The 16,052-nt window shown below is 36.3% G+C and overlaps 1 protein-coding gene and 1 long non-coding RNA gene across 2 annotated transcripts in view; both read right to left on the reverse strand.

The window, feature by feature from the left end:
- Nucleotides 1–16,052, reverse strand: part of LOC139149487 (cytidine and dCMP deaminase domain-containing protein 1-like) — a 696,744-nt gene that overhangs the window by 270,892 nt on the left and 409,800 nt on the right. The gene's annotated exons all lie outside the window — the stretch shown is intronic.
- Nucleotides 290–3,972, reverse strand: LOC139150736 (uncharacterized). Its single transcript, XR_011556273.1, has 3 exons — nt 3,898–3,972; nt 1,178–1,250; nt 290–352 (listed from the first exon to the last, which is right to left on the reverse strand). It is a non-coding gene; the product is annotated as an uncharacterized lncRNA (long non-coding RNA).

The raw sequence follows: 16,052 nt of genomic DNA on the forward strand, positions 1-16,052 counted from the left end.
AGCCAGTCGGACTTTGACTTTAATGAGAACGTGCGACTTATGACTTCTGTGTGTGTGCTTCATCAATTGGTGTTGTACCCAGTTGAGTATATAATACTCGCGTTCTTCCTTCATGAGTATACCATGGGCTCTACGCTGTCCTTGTAACTGTATGTACGCTCATTCTAGCGATGTTGATTAACCTGTTAGTTGTTATATGAATTCGTTTGTAAGAAACTCGCTGACTTCACTTTTTCAGTCGAAAGAGAGTCGCAAATTTGAATGCAGGCATGCAGAAACTGGTAAACACCTACTGTCAATGAATCTCCTAAAGCACCGATGACCTTTATGTCACCAGGTCTGAGTCTGTGAACTGAAACAAACAAAAGAGAAGTGAAGAGAACTACTGTTATTAAAATGAAACAGTGTGGTTTACTAACCACATTTTATTATTTAAGTCGCTTTCGGCAATTCGTCGTTGCTGTTACTTTACTAATTTTACTATGGGCGGATCGAACATCTACTAATATCAGTGCTATCTTTCCACCATCCCACCAGTAATTATGGAATAAAACTGTGATGCTCAACTGTGGTTAATTTTCGGGCGTTCTGAACACCTACATTGTTATTTGAATCCATGGAAATCTATGCGGCGTAATCCTCAGACTCAGATTTACACGTATAATGAACAAGAACTGAAAACGTGCCACATATTCCTATGTTTCGAAAGTAGGTTTGTTGGAAGTATATTTTGCGAGAGTGGGTCATACTTGTCTCAGTACGTTACTTCAATTTTCTGTACTTTGAAATTCACACTTTTTGTGTAGAAACTCCAAGGAGACATATATTTGGATTCTCAAATTTTTACAATTCTTTCTGATCTACCACTTGTTGGGCTCATTTTCAAGCTCTTCGAGTAACTAAAATTGTAACTGTCGTTTTTTTCGAAATCTAAAATCGTATTTTCCCCAGTAGAGTTAGCATATAGATAGCGGCAATTTGAATTTCAAATATCGGTAAATGGTAGGTAATTTGTTTCTCCAGGACTAATCTTTGATGACCTGATTTTTATTCATGATTTGGAAGAGAATTGTAGGAAGTTTCGCAAGAAAATTTTGAACGAAAGTTTGTCTTCCTTTTTCGAGGCGCATACTACCTTAACTGAATCCAACCAAATTTGCGGAAATCATGTAATTACCTGACGTTGGGATGGGACCATTCGACTCGGAAACAGGGCAAGGGAAGTTGCTCATCCCAAACGACTCGGAAGACTGTAACGAAAAACACACAACACCTCATAAACTCTTCTTGTGAAACGACAAAGTCATTTTGAAATCTGACTATGGAGGTTAAAAACCTTTGGATAAATAAAAAAAGACGTTTGTCAGAATAAATGTTCCAACTTTCAATATGCATAGCTTTTTCATCAACTTTGTTGAAGTCCTTTCGGTTTGGAATTTCATTAAAATGCAAATTACCAATTAGCTGACATGGAAATGCAAAGTATCCGATATCACTGTTGCTAATTTAAAACTACTTCCAGTCTTATATCACTAATAAGGAAAGTTCGTAAAATATGAAAATTAGTGATAACCTGATCTCAAAATGCTAAATGATTTTCAATAATGTTATATCATAGTATCATAGCAAGTTTCAACAAACTCTGATCGCCTCAATCCAGATATATCCTAATTATGAAAGTTCATCAAAGTGTGTAAATTGGCAATTAACTTTAATGCCATCCTGAAAATGCTTGATGACTTCAAATGATCTCATATCACAGTATCTTCAATTAGCATGGCAAGTTACACATTGTCCAGTTCGACATACTACTGATGCTGGTGTTCCACCCAGACCGACGTTTCTCGATACCTCGTCCATATATCAACTAGTCCCATATCCCTCGTTGAAGAACCCGACGTGGCTCAGTCGACCCGGTCGAATTTATTTGTAAGTTGAAGGAATTTTATTTTCACCGGGTGGTTGATTTCAAGAGGTAAATAAAAATTATTTTCCGAAGATATAAGGGAGGTGAAATTAAAGGGAGAGGATCGTAAGAACTGCGCTCTGAGGTCGTATGTCACCCATGCAACAAATGTAAACACTATATCCAGGGTACGTTGGCGATTGATGAACGTTAAAACATGTTTGTCACAATGTACACCGTAAAATTGAAATTTGCCGCTATGTTGACGCACTCTTTGTAGACAAAAAGTTGCGCAGGCGCAGTTCTGACGACGACTCCTTTAAATAGCGGTCGAAGTTTCAGAACGTTTGCTGTATAAAACCGATGATTTATTTCATTTCATTTCTAGCAGTTTATGAGATTTCTATGGCGTTCCTGTTTCTATGGCTTAGGTAAAACGATTATATAAATTATATAAACATAAGCGAGCATGAGAAGAGGTCAAAGTTGTCCCGGGCGTCGCGACTCAGTGTGTGCAGGAATCAACTCGTTCAAACGACAGGCGAGTCGTCGCCTGAAAACCTACATCTTCTGTTTTCAAGCAACGTCGCCTGATCTCTCATATCATACGAACGAGTCAACGCGGTAGGTGACTCTGGTTTCCTGCCGCTCGGCTGTACCCAGTACAGCGTATTTTGCTCCAAGATAACTTTTTAGCAAATATTCATTCAATTTCAATTATTATGGTGACCCAAGATTAAAATATTGGTTGGGTTCACCGTTTACTAGCTTGTAAAGCAGTCGTAAGTTACACGATAAAGAGGTTTTAATTTATGCAAATGCATGCAAATCAACCGATTTCCCAGCTTCTCTTTCCTCCAAATTTCAATGTTTCCAAAGAATCTAACTCCAATTTGGCTGGTAAAATTTTCTGAAATTTTCACATTATACTCTTTAAATGCTATAAAACAAAATGACTAATAAAAAGTCTTTTTTGTTCGGCAATAAAGGTTTAAAATTTTGAATACAGTCATTTTAATTCTGCTAATCATGTTTTAATCACTTTTTTGAGTGTCAGTCCTTCAACCCATGCCATTTTAGAATGATGAAAAATAAAATAAAATAATCTTTTTATTCTACATACACTCTTTTTTCAAGTGAAGTATTACATTTCAGAAAATATTGTCAAGTTTTTGACTCAAATTAATTTTTGTCAGTCGTACTAAAATCGAGGTTTTTTACCCCATATATACACCCACTTCATCCTTCTAGTAAAATATTGCTACCATACCAAACTTTAAAATTCTGCTTTATGAAAATATATAGTATTAGGTGGTTTCCTTGTTATCTAAGATGAGAAATATTCCTTTGAAAAAAAACTGTGTTGGCAACATGTAGCTTCACCTTAACCACAGGCGGCCCAGACACTATTAATTAGTTTATTATTGATTTTTATTTCAGTTTTCTCTATCAGTTCCTCACCTTTTCTTTATGTTTTGACTGATCGGAGTAAATAAAATGAATGAATATATAACCTAACCTAGCTTCTTGACTCTTTATTTATTTTACACCCCATTACAAGGACGTTTATCTCTCACATACACACATTTTATAATTAATTAGTCAACACAACTAATTATGCTAATCCGTGGACTTATCAGGGATTTTATGGGTTGGTCAACATTGCGAAAGAGAGGAAAAGTTACATCTCTATCTTTCCAATGTTGACCAACCTCTGACAAGTCCACCGATTACAAGATGTGTGTATGAGAGATGAACGTCCTTGTAATGGAGTGTAAAATAAATAAAGAGTCACCGAGCTAGGTTAGGTTATATAACCGTTTATTTTATTTGCTCCGTTCAGTCAGAGCATGAAGAAAAGGAGAGGAACTGATAGAAAAAACAGTGAGAATAACTAAATAATTTTAAAAGTGTCTGGGCCGCCTATGTCTCAACTCTGTCTTTAGTCTCCGACAAGCTTTGCAAGTCAGACACAGGTATTTCGTACTCACCGGCTGCGAGCTCCTTTCGTTCCTGGTGGATTTCTCAGGGGTGGATTTAGCACTTTAGTATATTTGTCTCCCTCTGGGAAAAACAGAAATTGAGTTGAATTGTTCTTGTATAATTTGCCACCAAGGCTCATGTAAACTGAATATCTATTATATCACGCGTCACGTACTCAATTCAGTTTTTATTTCGTTTCGGTTTTGCTATAGTTACTACCATTTTAGTAGTGTAGCCCTAAACCTGTTACCTGCTATACCCAGGCGTGATGTTTAAATAAAGCGATAAACGCTTTCGTGTCCTGTGTCGTTTCGTTTCACCCATATTCACTTTGGCCAAGCAGTTGCGACTCCATTGCCTGCGAACGGGCACAATTAATGACAGGAAGCGGAAGATAAAATACATGTATTTCGTCCAGTTCTATTTTTACATCCCCACAGTTAGTCAAAATGTTAAGAGCCCCTCCCTCTGTTTGCATGGATTGCAAATATAAAAATGAAGAGCCAACCGGAACCAACATATCAATCAATCTCTCTCTCTCTCTCTCTCTCTCTCTCTCTCTCTCTCTCTCTCCTCTCTCTCTCTCTCTCTCTCTCTCTCTCTCTCTATCTATCTATCTATCTATCTATCTATCTATCTATCTATCTATCTATCTATCTATGTGTTTATGTATGTATGTACTGCACAAACACAAATCGGGAGCTAATTAACGTATAGGAACACTTGAAATTAGCCACAATGTATTTTAAATAGATTTAAAGCGCATGTGTGCTAGAACTTGAATTTTAAAATTTTACCCTGTAGTGTTGTGTCATTATATACGGTTGTCTATGGGGAAACTTTTTTGCGATACAAAATTAGCTCTATTTGTACATTTATATATATTGACAATTGATATTGATGTACTTCACTAGAATATGAAAGTTAGAAGTGAAAATATGTACTTGAAATTGGATTTTTGAATTTTACTCAGAAGTCATTTCACTATTCACTAGGATATGGTAATTAGAAGTGCATTTGACTACAAGAAAGTTGATTTGGAAATTCGCCTAAAATGTTGACTCACTGTACCTGCTTGTCTATGGGAAAAAGTATGAAGAATTTGTTTTCAATACAAAACATGCTATATATGTGAATTTACATATGTTTGACAATTTATATGCATGTATTTCATTGGAATGTTGTGAGTAGAAGTGCAGTTGCGCACAAGATATTTGATTTTAGAATTTCATCGAAAATGCTAATTCACTGTAGATTGTAGTCTAGTTGGTAAGCTATGAACCATTTGCTTCTAATACAAAACTATTTACAACATATTTGTAGATGTGTGGCAATTAATGTAAATTTAATCCACTAGAAAAGGGTTATAACAAGCGCATGCTTACGTGTACAACTAATATTATATTGAAAATTCATCCAAAATATAAATGTGTTATAAATAGGCATCTACGGTGCAAACTATTAAAACAACCACCAATACAAAACTAGCTATATTCTAAGTCTAAAGCTGTTAGAATATAATCCAGTTATTTTGTCCAGCTGTCAGCTGGACAGAATAACGGGAGGGGCCGGTGTTTTTCGAAAAGGCACTGCTTAATACAGTGACCCTCCTCTTCTTCCATGTATAAAACAGTGACCCTCTCCTTGCATATCACAGTGAGTGTAAGCAATATATCACTTAAGGTGGCTCGAAAGGCTATTTTTGCACCAATTCTTTTCTCAGAGTTAATGTAAAGTTTCAAGTGTTAGAATCAAGATATTTAGTTCAAATTTTCAGGATAACTCCCTTAGTTAATATTTTCTCCAAAGGATATAAAAATTGTATATTTGCAGCCATGATTTCGAAATATGACACCAGTAAATATTAAAATTTAATTTTTCATATTTTTTTACATATTTGAATTTATAATAATTGGATAGTATTAATATTACCAAATTAGTTATAAACATTTTGACACTCTTTATTGTAAGATTTGTACAGCAGGATTTGTAAATGAAATTTGTTTTTATGATTTTACATGGGTTATATATCAAAAATTATTAAAAATTCTTTCAAATTTCAATATGTGATTTTTCAAAAAGTACTTCGAATACAGGAAAATTTTGCCATACAAATCTTATCTGTAACCTTGTTAATAGGCTGTAAAACTTCCATGTCAATATCTCATTTCAAAGTTGGATTAAATTGGTATACAATTATGTAGGAAAACTGTTATTCTGTCAAAAATGCCGAAAACAAGCCATATTTGCACCCCTCTTTTGAAGTCATAGAGCAGTTTTTTGGTTAATCTCACTTTTGACACCTCTTTGACACTCAAAGAATCTAAAAATGCATTTACAATAGCAGTCACTCACTCTGAATGCCAGCACCGCCTTGTCAAACTCCTGAAAAACAGCAAATAATGACTTTCCCTTTTCAAACATTTTATTAAAAGCTAGGGGACCTCTACCATAGTTAATACACTAAGGACTCCCCAACTTCTTCTTATTTGGTCAGTTTTTCAGAAGTTTCAACAGGCTCTAACTCGTCAATGCCTTTGTGCCCAAATGTCTAGTTTTTTTATTCCACAGAGAATGTTGACTACTTTTATATTTTAATAGTTTTATTGAAATGTATAACTGACGCTCTAGCCTTTCCAACCACCTTAACATTGACACATAATTTGTTTATTTGACCTTTGTTTCAGTAGTCGCACGAGGAGTATCTACATAATTTTACAACGTATTTCTGAAGAACACCACAGCAACCTTAGTAATCAACTTGCTTTCTATTTTCACCTCACTGTAAATGGATGTTCCGAAGCTGGTCTCGCAGGAGCCATCACTGGAGTTATCAATACTGTTGTCGTCATCACAGTGTGAATTGCCTGGGGATGTAGAAAGTTGGAAACACTGGCTTCTTCGCAATGTACAATACAGTTTATTCAATGCTTTTCTATCTTCTAAAATGAGTAGGCATGGACATCATGTGCAATTTACTTGCAAATAACATTCTAGATCCACAAACGCCACAAAAATATTTAATCAGGCATGGCAATTTAGTAACTCTATCTTGTGTTACCAAACTTTAAGAAAATGGATTACAATTTATAAGTAATTCAGGCTGAGCTATTTCATGGAGAAACATGCGGAAAAACTAATTTTTAATGTGATTCCCTGACCACAAAAACATAACCAAGCATAATTTCAGATTTAACATTTAGCTGTTTTAAACACTTCAATTTTGAGAAATGGGGAAATATGCTGATGTCGCGTACTTGCTGTGAACGTAGGCGAGTTGAGAATGCCATACCCATCAAGAAATGGCCCCTACTATGGTACGTGACGAAAGCGCCAAATTGGCGCTTTTTCCTATGATTCAACTCTGTTATCAATATGTACTTTAGTGACCTTAAATAGAACAATTGTGGAAAAGGGTCTTTCTTGAGAGAACAGTGCTTTTTATGTAAATAAGAATTCCAGACATAAATTAGTTTATATAGTTATCATGAATACCAAGAGAAGTATAAAGCGTGATGATTGACACCCCAGCTTATTGGAAATAAATCGATGGTTTTCTTACCTTGTGACAGTGTCAGCGACTGAGACACTAACAACGAAGCATCAGCAGTGTCCCTTTCATCTTTCTTCTACCAAATTACTGAAAAAATACAATGTCATAGATAAACAAAATTATATTAAGAAATTAGTGTGAACTTCTCACCCGTAAGATGCTAAAATCGTTTCGTTTGTACATTTGATAATTGATATACACTTTTCCACCTGTTGCATATGTTTTTTGTCGCTTGTCTTTTATCAGTTTTAACTGTTCAAGGTATTTAATGTAGGATACCACTGCATCTTCTTTGCTTGTGAAACTTGTGGATAATGTGTACATATTTTGTTGGTGATTTCCTATTCAGGAAATATCACACGGACAATCAAAATTTTGGCCATAAAATCAGCTTCTGTCAAAAGTGACCCTCCCCCAAGATAGATTTACAAAAAGTGACCCCCCCCTTGAATTGTTTTCTAAAAAGCGACCCTCCCCCACATTCCCCGGCCCAACCCCCCTGTAATTACTGAAGGCTCCCTAACATTGATATGACACATGTACTCAAGGAATTACGTTGGCGTCCAGTAGAAGAACGAATCCGTTATTTATTTATTTATTTATTTATTTATTTATCTATTTATTCGTCACATTTCTTGTAAAGTTCCATTGTCTTTACCACATACTTGTTGATGTAATTCTTTATCATTTGAAACAAAAAATACAAATCTTGATTTACAAAAATACATAAGCTTAGAACAGAAAAAAGGTAAGAATCGTAACCATATTTTACATGTTTGTAGGGCAAAGATGTGACGGGGAGCTAGAAATAGCTTATGTGAAGCTAATGTAAATCTGGCTCCCAAAAGATCAATAACATAGTTTTAAATACAAATGAAAAAGTATAGTCGGCAAAACGTACACAAGGAAATCACGATTTATTGATAATGAAAGATTTTAGGGCATGCTTGAACTGTTTTCGATGTGAAATGTTCCTAATGGAAAGTGGAAGTCTATTCCAGATTTTAGCACCGTGATAACTGAGAGAGAAATGACCAAGGCGAAGTTTGCATTTTGGTAGTAGAAAGAACGAGTTAGAAACTGATCTGGTGGTATATTTGTGAGTAGGCAAGGAAAACTAGTCGTTGAGGCTATGGGGAAGATTACTGGACAAAAGGTCATGAATAAAAATCCCAATCTGACATTCAAACTGATTGTGTATGTTCAAAATATTTAATTCCTTAAAGATCTGTTCACTGGGAGTAGTGGGTAATAATTCTAACTATTTTTTTCATAAGTTTGTGGATAGGCAGTAAAGCGGAATGATATGTGCTTCCCCATATCTCTAGACAGTATGAAATATGAGGAAGAATAAGGATGTGTTTTGGAAGTGTCTAAGTTTTGCTAATAAACCAATTTTAGGACTGACTTTTTTAACAGACTTTATGTGATGTTTCCAGGACAAGTGGCTGTCAATCTCTACTCCAAGATGTGACACATGCTCGACGTTACTAATCTCATTTGAATCGAGACAAATCTGACCGTTTTTACCGTAAGAACGATGATAAGTAGAGAAAATAACATAATTTGTTTTGTCCTTGTTGATGGTCAAACTATTTTCTGAGCACCAGTTCACAATGTTGTTAAATTCAACGTTGGTATCGTTGATATCAAGCGTGTTACTTGTGAAGGAGTGGAAAATATTAGAGTCGTCAGCGAAGAGGTTGGAAGTGAAGCACGACGCACAATCTGGGATATCGTTAATGTAAAAAGGGAAAAGAATGGACCCCAGAATTGATCCTGAGGAACACCGTAGCTAATGGGACTAGGAGTTGAAACATAATTGCATGCACTGACATATTGTTTTCTATTAGTCAAGTAGCTCTTGAACCAATCACAAGCTGTTCCTCGAATGCCGTACAGATGGAGTTTGTCAATAAGAATCTTGTATCAATAGTGTCAAAAGCTTTCTTTAGGTCTAAGTAGATTCTAAGCACAATGTTGCCGTCATCAAGATTGCGTAACATATCATTAACAACATTGATAAGAGCCAGTTTGCAACTGTGGTTTTTCCTAAAGCCATATTGATGGGGATGAATAAGTTTATGCTTAATTATCTAAAAATGAAACCAGTTGCTTGTTGATGATTTTTTCAAAATTTCGCTCAGTTGAGGGAGAATTGAAATTAGTTTAAAATTCTTTGTCTGGTATTTGAAATTGTCCATCAAGGTGAATCAGTCCCGAATTACTCATCAGAACTAGTAACAGTTGATCGTCCGGTACAATTTTACATAATATGGAACAACTCTTGCACATTTGAAAACATTAGGAAAACCGAAAATTTTAAACTCATATTAAACAGGTAAGTAAGGATGTCAGCAATTGATTCGGCTTACCGACGAAATTTTACATAGTATGAACAAGGGTTACTTCAACAGTCTTCTTTTACTTGATCTGTCCAAAGCGTTTGATCTTATCAACCACGACATTTTATTAAGGAAACTGTCTTGTTATGGTTTAGCAGATAACGTTGTTGCCTGGTTTATATCTTACCTCGCTTCTCGACAGCAAATTGTTAGTTATTTAGGGTGTTTGTCAGAGAGGCGTAATATAACTACTGGTGTTCCCCAAGGTTCAATCCTGGGTCCATTGTTATTTATGCTTTTTATTAATGATCTATCTTTATGTGTTGATTCTTCAAGCTTACACATGTATGCAGATGACCAAACTTTGCTTGCAAGTGGTCAATCTATTGACGTTGTTAATGATAGAATGAATGATGCCATTTCACCAATTTCTAATTGGATTACGGCAAACTCAATGAGTATAAACGTAAAAAAACAAAGTATCTTCTGGTAACTTCTAATTTCAAGTTGAATCGTCTAAAAGAGACAAACAACTCTTTATCTGTACATGTTAATGGAATTGAAATTCCCCGTGGATATAGTGGAAAAATCTGGGAGTAAGTGTTGATGAATGTTTATCATGGAATGAACACATAGATATCCTTTGTAAGACTTTGAGTAGGAGAATTTATCTGTTGTTAAGATTACGCACATTTATTCCAATGAGCCACCGCATCATTTTATATAATGGTCTTATACAGAGTACTCTTGACTACTGTTGTGTTGTGTGGGGAAACACAACAGAAACAAATCTCAACAAAGTTTTCATTTTACAAAAGAGAGCTTTACGTATTCTGTTTGAATTACCTTTCGACTATCCTTCTCTTGAGTTATTTTCTCGGTTCAATGTTCTGTCCATTAGACAAAGAATTGTTTATTTCATGGCAGTATTAACATTTGAGTGTATGACTGGAAATGCACCAAAATATGTATGTAAGTTCTTTGTATTTCAGAGTGATGTTCATCTTTATCAAACACGTTCTGTTTCTCGTCAAGACTGTTGTATTCCAAAGTCAGTTTTAAATACTGGTCAACGGAGTTTTCATTACCGTGCCACAAAACTGTGGAATTCTCTGCCAAACGACATAAGACATGCGCCTAATATTATACAGTTAAAGATGAAGTTAAGGAGGTACGATACCATTCAAAAAATGTTGGGACATTCTTGAAGTTGACTTTTCTGAAATAATCTTTATGTGTACAATGCAAAGATATGAAAAAAATATGGGTACCCATGCAAAATTTTTGAAAAAACACACGCCAAAATTGACAGAAAACCACTAAATCTCCCATTTTTCGAAATTTTCACTTACCAGCAGAATCTTTATTTTATCGCAAACGATTAACAGATCCCAGTGTGCATACCACATTTTTGCATTGCCAGGACAGCTGAATTAGGACAATCAACTAAAATTTGTGATATCTTGTCTTAAAATTTAAATATAAGACCCTAAATTTATCATTTAACTGTAAAATTAGTCTTTTTTAAAAACATAAACTTCATATAAATGCACAAATAATTTTCAAAATGTTAAAAAGTACAGCAATATCTATCAAACAGACAGTGTTCTTTGATTTAGAAGCAAAAAAAGTTGGGGTCACCGCGCAAATTTTCTTACTAAACAGCAAAAGTGATGAAAAAAGGTGAATTCTGTTAGGCCTGAGATTTGACCCTCTAGCTTACTGATATTATGTCAGAGCTACAATTGTTAATTATTCTCTACTGATCTTTCAAAATAAAAATAACTGTCGATTTTTCAGTGCAAAAATATAATTTTGGTTGTTTTGATTCATAAAAACTTCTGAAAGAAATATTATAAGGTCACCAGCATGATTTTTTGCCATTTTGTCCTTTTAATGCACGCTCACCAGGTTAGGTAGTCTAAAAGGAACATGTACATCTTCTGGACAAAAGAGGGCGCTCTCCTATATAGAATGGTAGCGTACTACCTTAAGAGAGTTTATCAACTGAGTTTTCCTTTGTGAACGACTTTATTATCTTATATGTACTTCTGCCATTATTAAGATTGTTGTATTTATTGAGCCCCGATGAAAATTACTCATTAGTAACTCGGTCGTTCATTAAAAGTGTAAATAATAAATATATAGATAAACAAAATACAATGAGGAGTGTCGGTGTAAGATTTAATCCTTATTTGGGAAATCCTTTCTCATGGGAAAGAACTTTTATAATGTATGAAGACAGAGCCTTTAGCGTGTATGCCCTAAGCTGTGGAATAGTTTGCAGCCCGGGCTTCGGATGATTAAGAAATTTGTTCTTTTAAAGAAGTCTCTGAAGACCGGTTTTTTTCGTCAATGCTACTGCTGACTTGGATATAATTTTACCTGCATTTTGTTTATTTTATCATATTAGTGAGTTTTTAAAAAATACTTTCTTTGCCGTTTTTAGGTTGATCTCTTTTTTTAGCTTTTAGCTTTGTTTTTATCGATTTGATTTAATCACACTCTTTTCACTGAGTTATTTTTTGTATTATTTTGGAATTCTTTTATTTTACCTTGTTGTTGTTGTTATACATTGTGTACATTTTGTATTTTTAAATTGTTTTGTCTGTAACTATGTAAATATTTCGAAGTCATTTTTTACTTTATTGGGCCTTTCAGCCTGTTGACCCGTAAAATAATAAATATTTAAGTAAATAAATAAATTAGTTTATTAATTAATAAATCAATTAATAAATCAATAAATAAATAAATCCATATAAAGAAATGTAGCGGAATGTTATATATCAGGAAATATAGCCTAATGAGTGGAGACCAGCAGTGTTTACATACAGAATGATGTTATACTCATAATGTCATCGTAAAGAATAAATCGTTTATTTTAAGTATGAAAGAAACAACACCAGTACTAATGTGCGGGGACATGTGTTTAAAGAAATAAGTTGTTGTGGTTTAATAAACTTTGAAGTATAAAATATTGGCGCAACAGGCTATAAATCATCTAAATGATGCGCTTTTGCACAGCGTCAAATGACCTGTAGGCAGTCAATAATCTAACTAGTTCCCACTGGACTTTAAAACTTCCACGTATAAATGGACCAACAACCAAAGAAAGGGACAAGCTTGATTTTACGGTTAAAAAGGAATGTTGTCAATGTTACAAGCATACTGGTGGTGGAAAATTGAGCATGTGCTATCAAGTCTTTTTTGCTTAGGGAGCATTCGTTTTTTACAGGGACGGGGTCGGTAGAAATGAGGGGGGGGGTGACTTTTACAAACCGTTTTTAGGGGAGTCAAATTTTACATATGTTTGTATGGAGTTATGGAAAAAAAATTGACTTGGAATTTCACCGAAATGTTGATTGTGTAACCGATGTTTCGAGACGGCAGAATGATAACCGACCAAAGCTCAGCCAAATTTATTTCTCTAGCAGGGCCAACTAGTCCGATACTTGCGTTAACCTCTCTAGAGCAGCAACAGAGCATGGGCATGAAATGAGGAACAAGACAGACATGTAATGTAACAAACAACTTCCGTGTATATTGTGTCAAATTATCGGCGTCTACATACGAATAGTAAAACCGTACTTCAAAACTACAAGATGTTACTCCATGGTAACAATCACCGTACTGATCGACCTCCCGACGGCAGGAGTCGAACACACTAGTACAAAAACTCTGTTCAAACCCTTTGTACATGCTTAACAATTTCTATGGAAAACTTAACATTACCGCAGAGGTACCTCAGACATGACCACATGGTTCAGAAATACAAATAGTTCACACGTGACTTTAACTATTGTTCGACGATGAGCGTGATTGTAAGTCCGGTGTAATGTCCGCACATGAAAGTCGGCGACAACACATGCGACCCACTGCTAAGCATCGTCCGCTTCAGCTAGCTGGCGGCAGAAGTTGCAACTGAAAAATGACCTGAGGGCAGCGCTGCCCTCAGGGCAGTTCTGAGCGGAGTAAACCTGTGCACAACATCCAACGACATCAATGAGAACTGTATGTCTGCCCTGAGGGCAACTCTGATATATTGCTGCCCTCAGGGCAGATCGGTATATATACACTATGCAATACTTTAAGGGAGCATTCGTTTTTTACAGGAGGGGGGTCGGTGGAAATCAAGGGGTTGACTTTTAAAAAAACCGGTTTTTAAGGGGGGGTCAAATTTTACAATCAGTGATTGAAGGGGGGGTTCAAATTTTACATATGTTTGTATTGAGTTATGGAAAAAAAATTTACGTTGGAATTTCACCGAAATGTTGCTTGTGTAACCGATGTTTCGAGACGGCAGAAAAATAACCAACCAAAGCTCACCCAAATTTATTTCTCTAGCAGGGCAAGCTAGTCTGATACTAGCGTTAGCCTCTCTAGAGCAGCAACAGAGCATGTAGCCCTGAATACAGGTCTGTTGTGTTCCTGGCGTTATGCGGCCTCCGCCACAGCCCTGCAACGGTCTATGAAGATAACTGGGGTCTCTGCAGCGAGATTCAAAATGGGGATCTCCATGGGTAAACAACTTGTCGAGTATTCTTGACCGCGGAGTGACGTCAGTAGGTGAAACACATACGAGCGCGGTGAATGAGAGATCAGACAATACAGAAGAGCGAATGATACAGAAATTGTGTGGAAAAAAGCAGAACTAAAAGTTATGTCATTTATGTATATTGAAACTTTGAATATTGCTTTGGTGGTTGAAATATCCGAACTTCACCACGGCGCTGTGACGCAAAAATGACGTAAAAAACCGCAAGTACCCGGATGACCCGCGGTCGAGGATGTTATGTTTCAGAAAATTAGCGGTTTTGGACGTTAGGAGAAGTTAATCGCATCTTTTCTGGGATTGTTTAGGAGGTAAAGGTAGGCTGGGTAAGGATTTTGCCCCAATAGAGCATAATTTTGGCCAAAAAGACCTTTTTTTATTGCGGTCCAGATCCAGGCCGCAGAGACCTCAGTTCTCTTCATAGACCGTTGCAGGGCTTTGGTAGAGGCTATATATGATATAATGCTAGGAACACACGTGCACAGACCTGTACGCAGGGCTAAAGAGCATGGGGCATGAAATGAGGAACTAACACACAGTCATATAATGTAACAAACAACTTCTATATATTACTATATTGTGTCAATATCGGGGTCTACATATGAAATAGTGAAACCGTACTTCAAACTATAAATATTACTCCATGGTAACAATCACCGTACTGATCGACCTCCCGACGGCAGGAGTCGAACACACTTTCAGAACAAAAACTCTGTTCAAACCCTGCTTAACAATTTCTATGGAAAACTTAACATTACCGCAGAGGTACCTCAGACTTGACCATGCGGCTCGGAAACACAAATAGTTCACACGCGACTTTAACTAATGTTCGATGATGAGCGTGATTGTAAGTCCGGTGAAATGTCCGCACATGAAAGTCGGCGACAACACACGCAATTTCCCTGCTAAGCAGCGTCCAATAAGTTCAGCTACCACGGGCGCAGCCATCTTAGATCTTTGTTTACTTCCGGTCGGCTCTTCGGGGACATGCCGAACTAATCTGAAGTCTTCCTCTGCAAACTCCGCGCATCGACAAAAGTTCAGTGGAACAATCACAAATAATGTTCTCATGACAATCTCAGACATCTGACTGAACTCATAAACGGAATAAAGTTCGCAGTTAACACACAATTTGCTGCAGAAAGATCAGCTTTCAACTTGTGGTGATACTATCATCTCAGCGTGCAGTGCGTATTGCAAATATACGGCACGGCTTTCACTTGTGTGAGCAATGTTCGTTCGATCGACTAAAGTAGAGGATGGCGTAGGGTTTAAATAAACAGTCCGATCCGCATAAAGTTCGATCTCTGCCACTCACCGGTTTCTTTACATATCTGCTGACTTGAGTAAAACTCAAAATAGAGAAATATCTGACTTAAAAAGCACACGCTGACACTAAAACCTTCCAGTGCAGCCACAGGCACTCCTTAGCTGGGTAGTCTGCTAAGTAGATCGATTTTTGGATCGATCTATTGATATCGTAGTCGATATGCCCGCCACTGCAACCTAAATACTCACAAGGTGTGCAACACAATCACTCAAAAAACACGCGATCCGGGTTTTTAACTGGCCGTGCGCTCACACAAAACATTCAGAACTACACTCCCGTATACCCAGTGGAAAAAATGACGTCATATCGTAGAATCGTTCTGCTGGCCACATTTCACTGCGGGCCACATTTCACTCGAGGGGGGTTGCTTTTTACATTTCATT

Source organism: Ptychodera flava, chromosome 14, assembly GCF_041260155.1.
Source record: "Ptychodera flava strain L36383 chromosome 14, AS_Pfla_20210202, whole genome shotgun sequence".
NCBI classification, from domain to species: domain Eukaryota; kingdom Metazoa; phylum Hemichordata; class Enteropneusta; family Ptychoderidae; genus Ptychodera; species Ptychodera flava.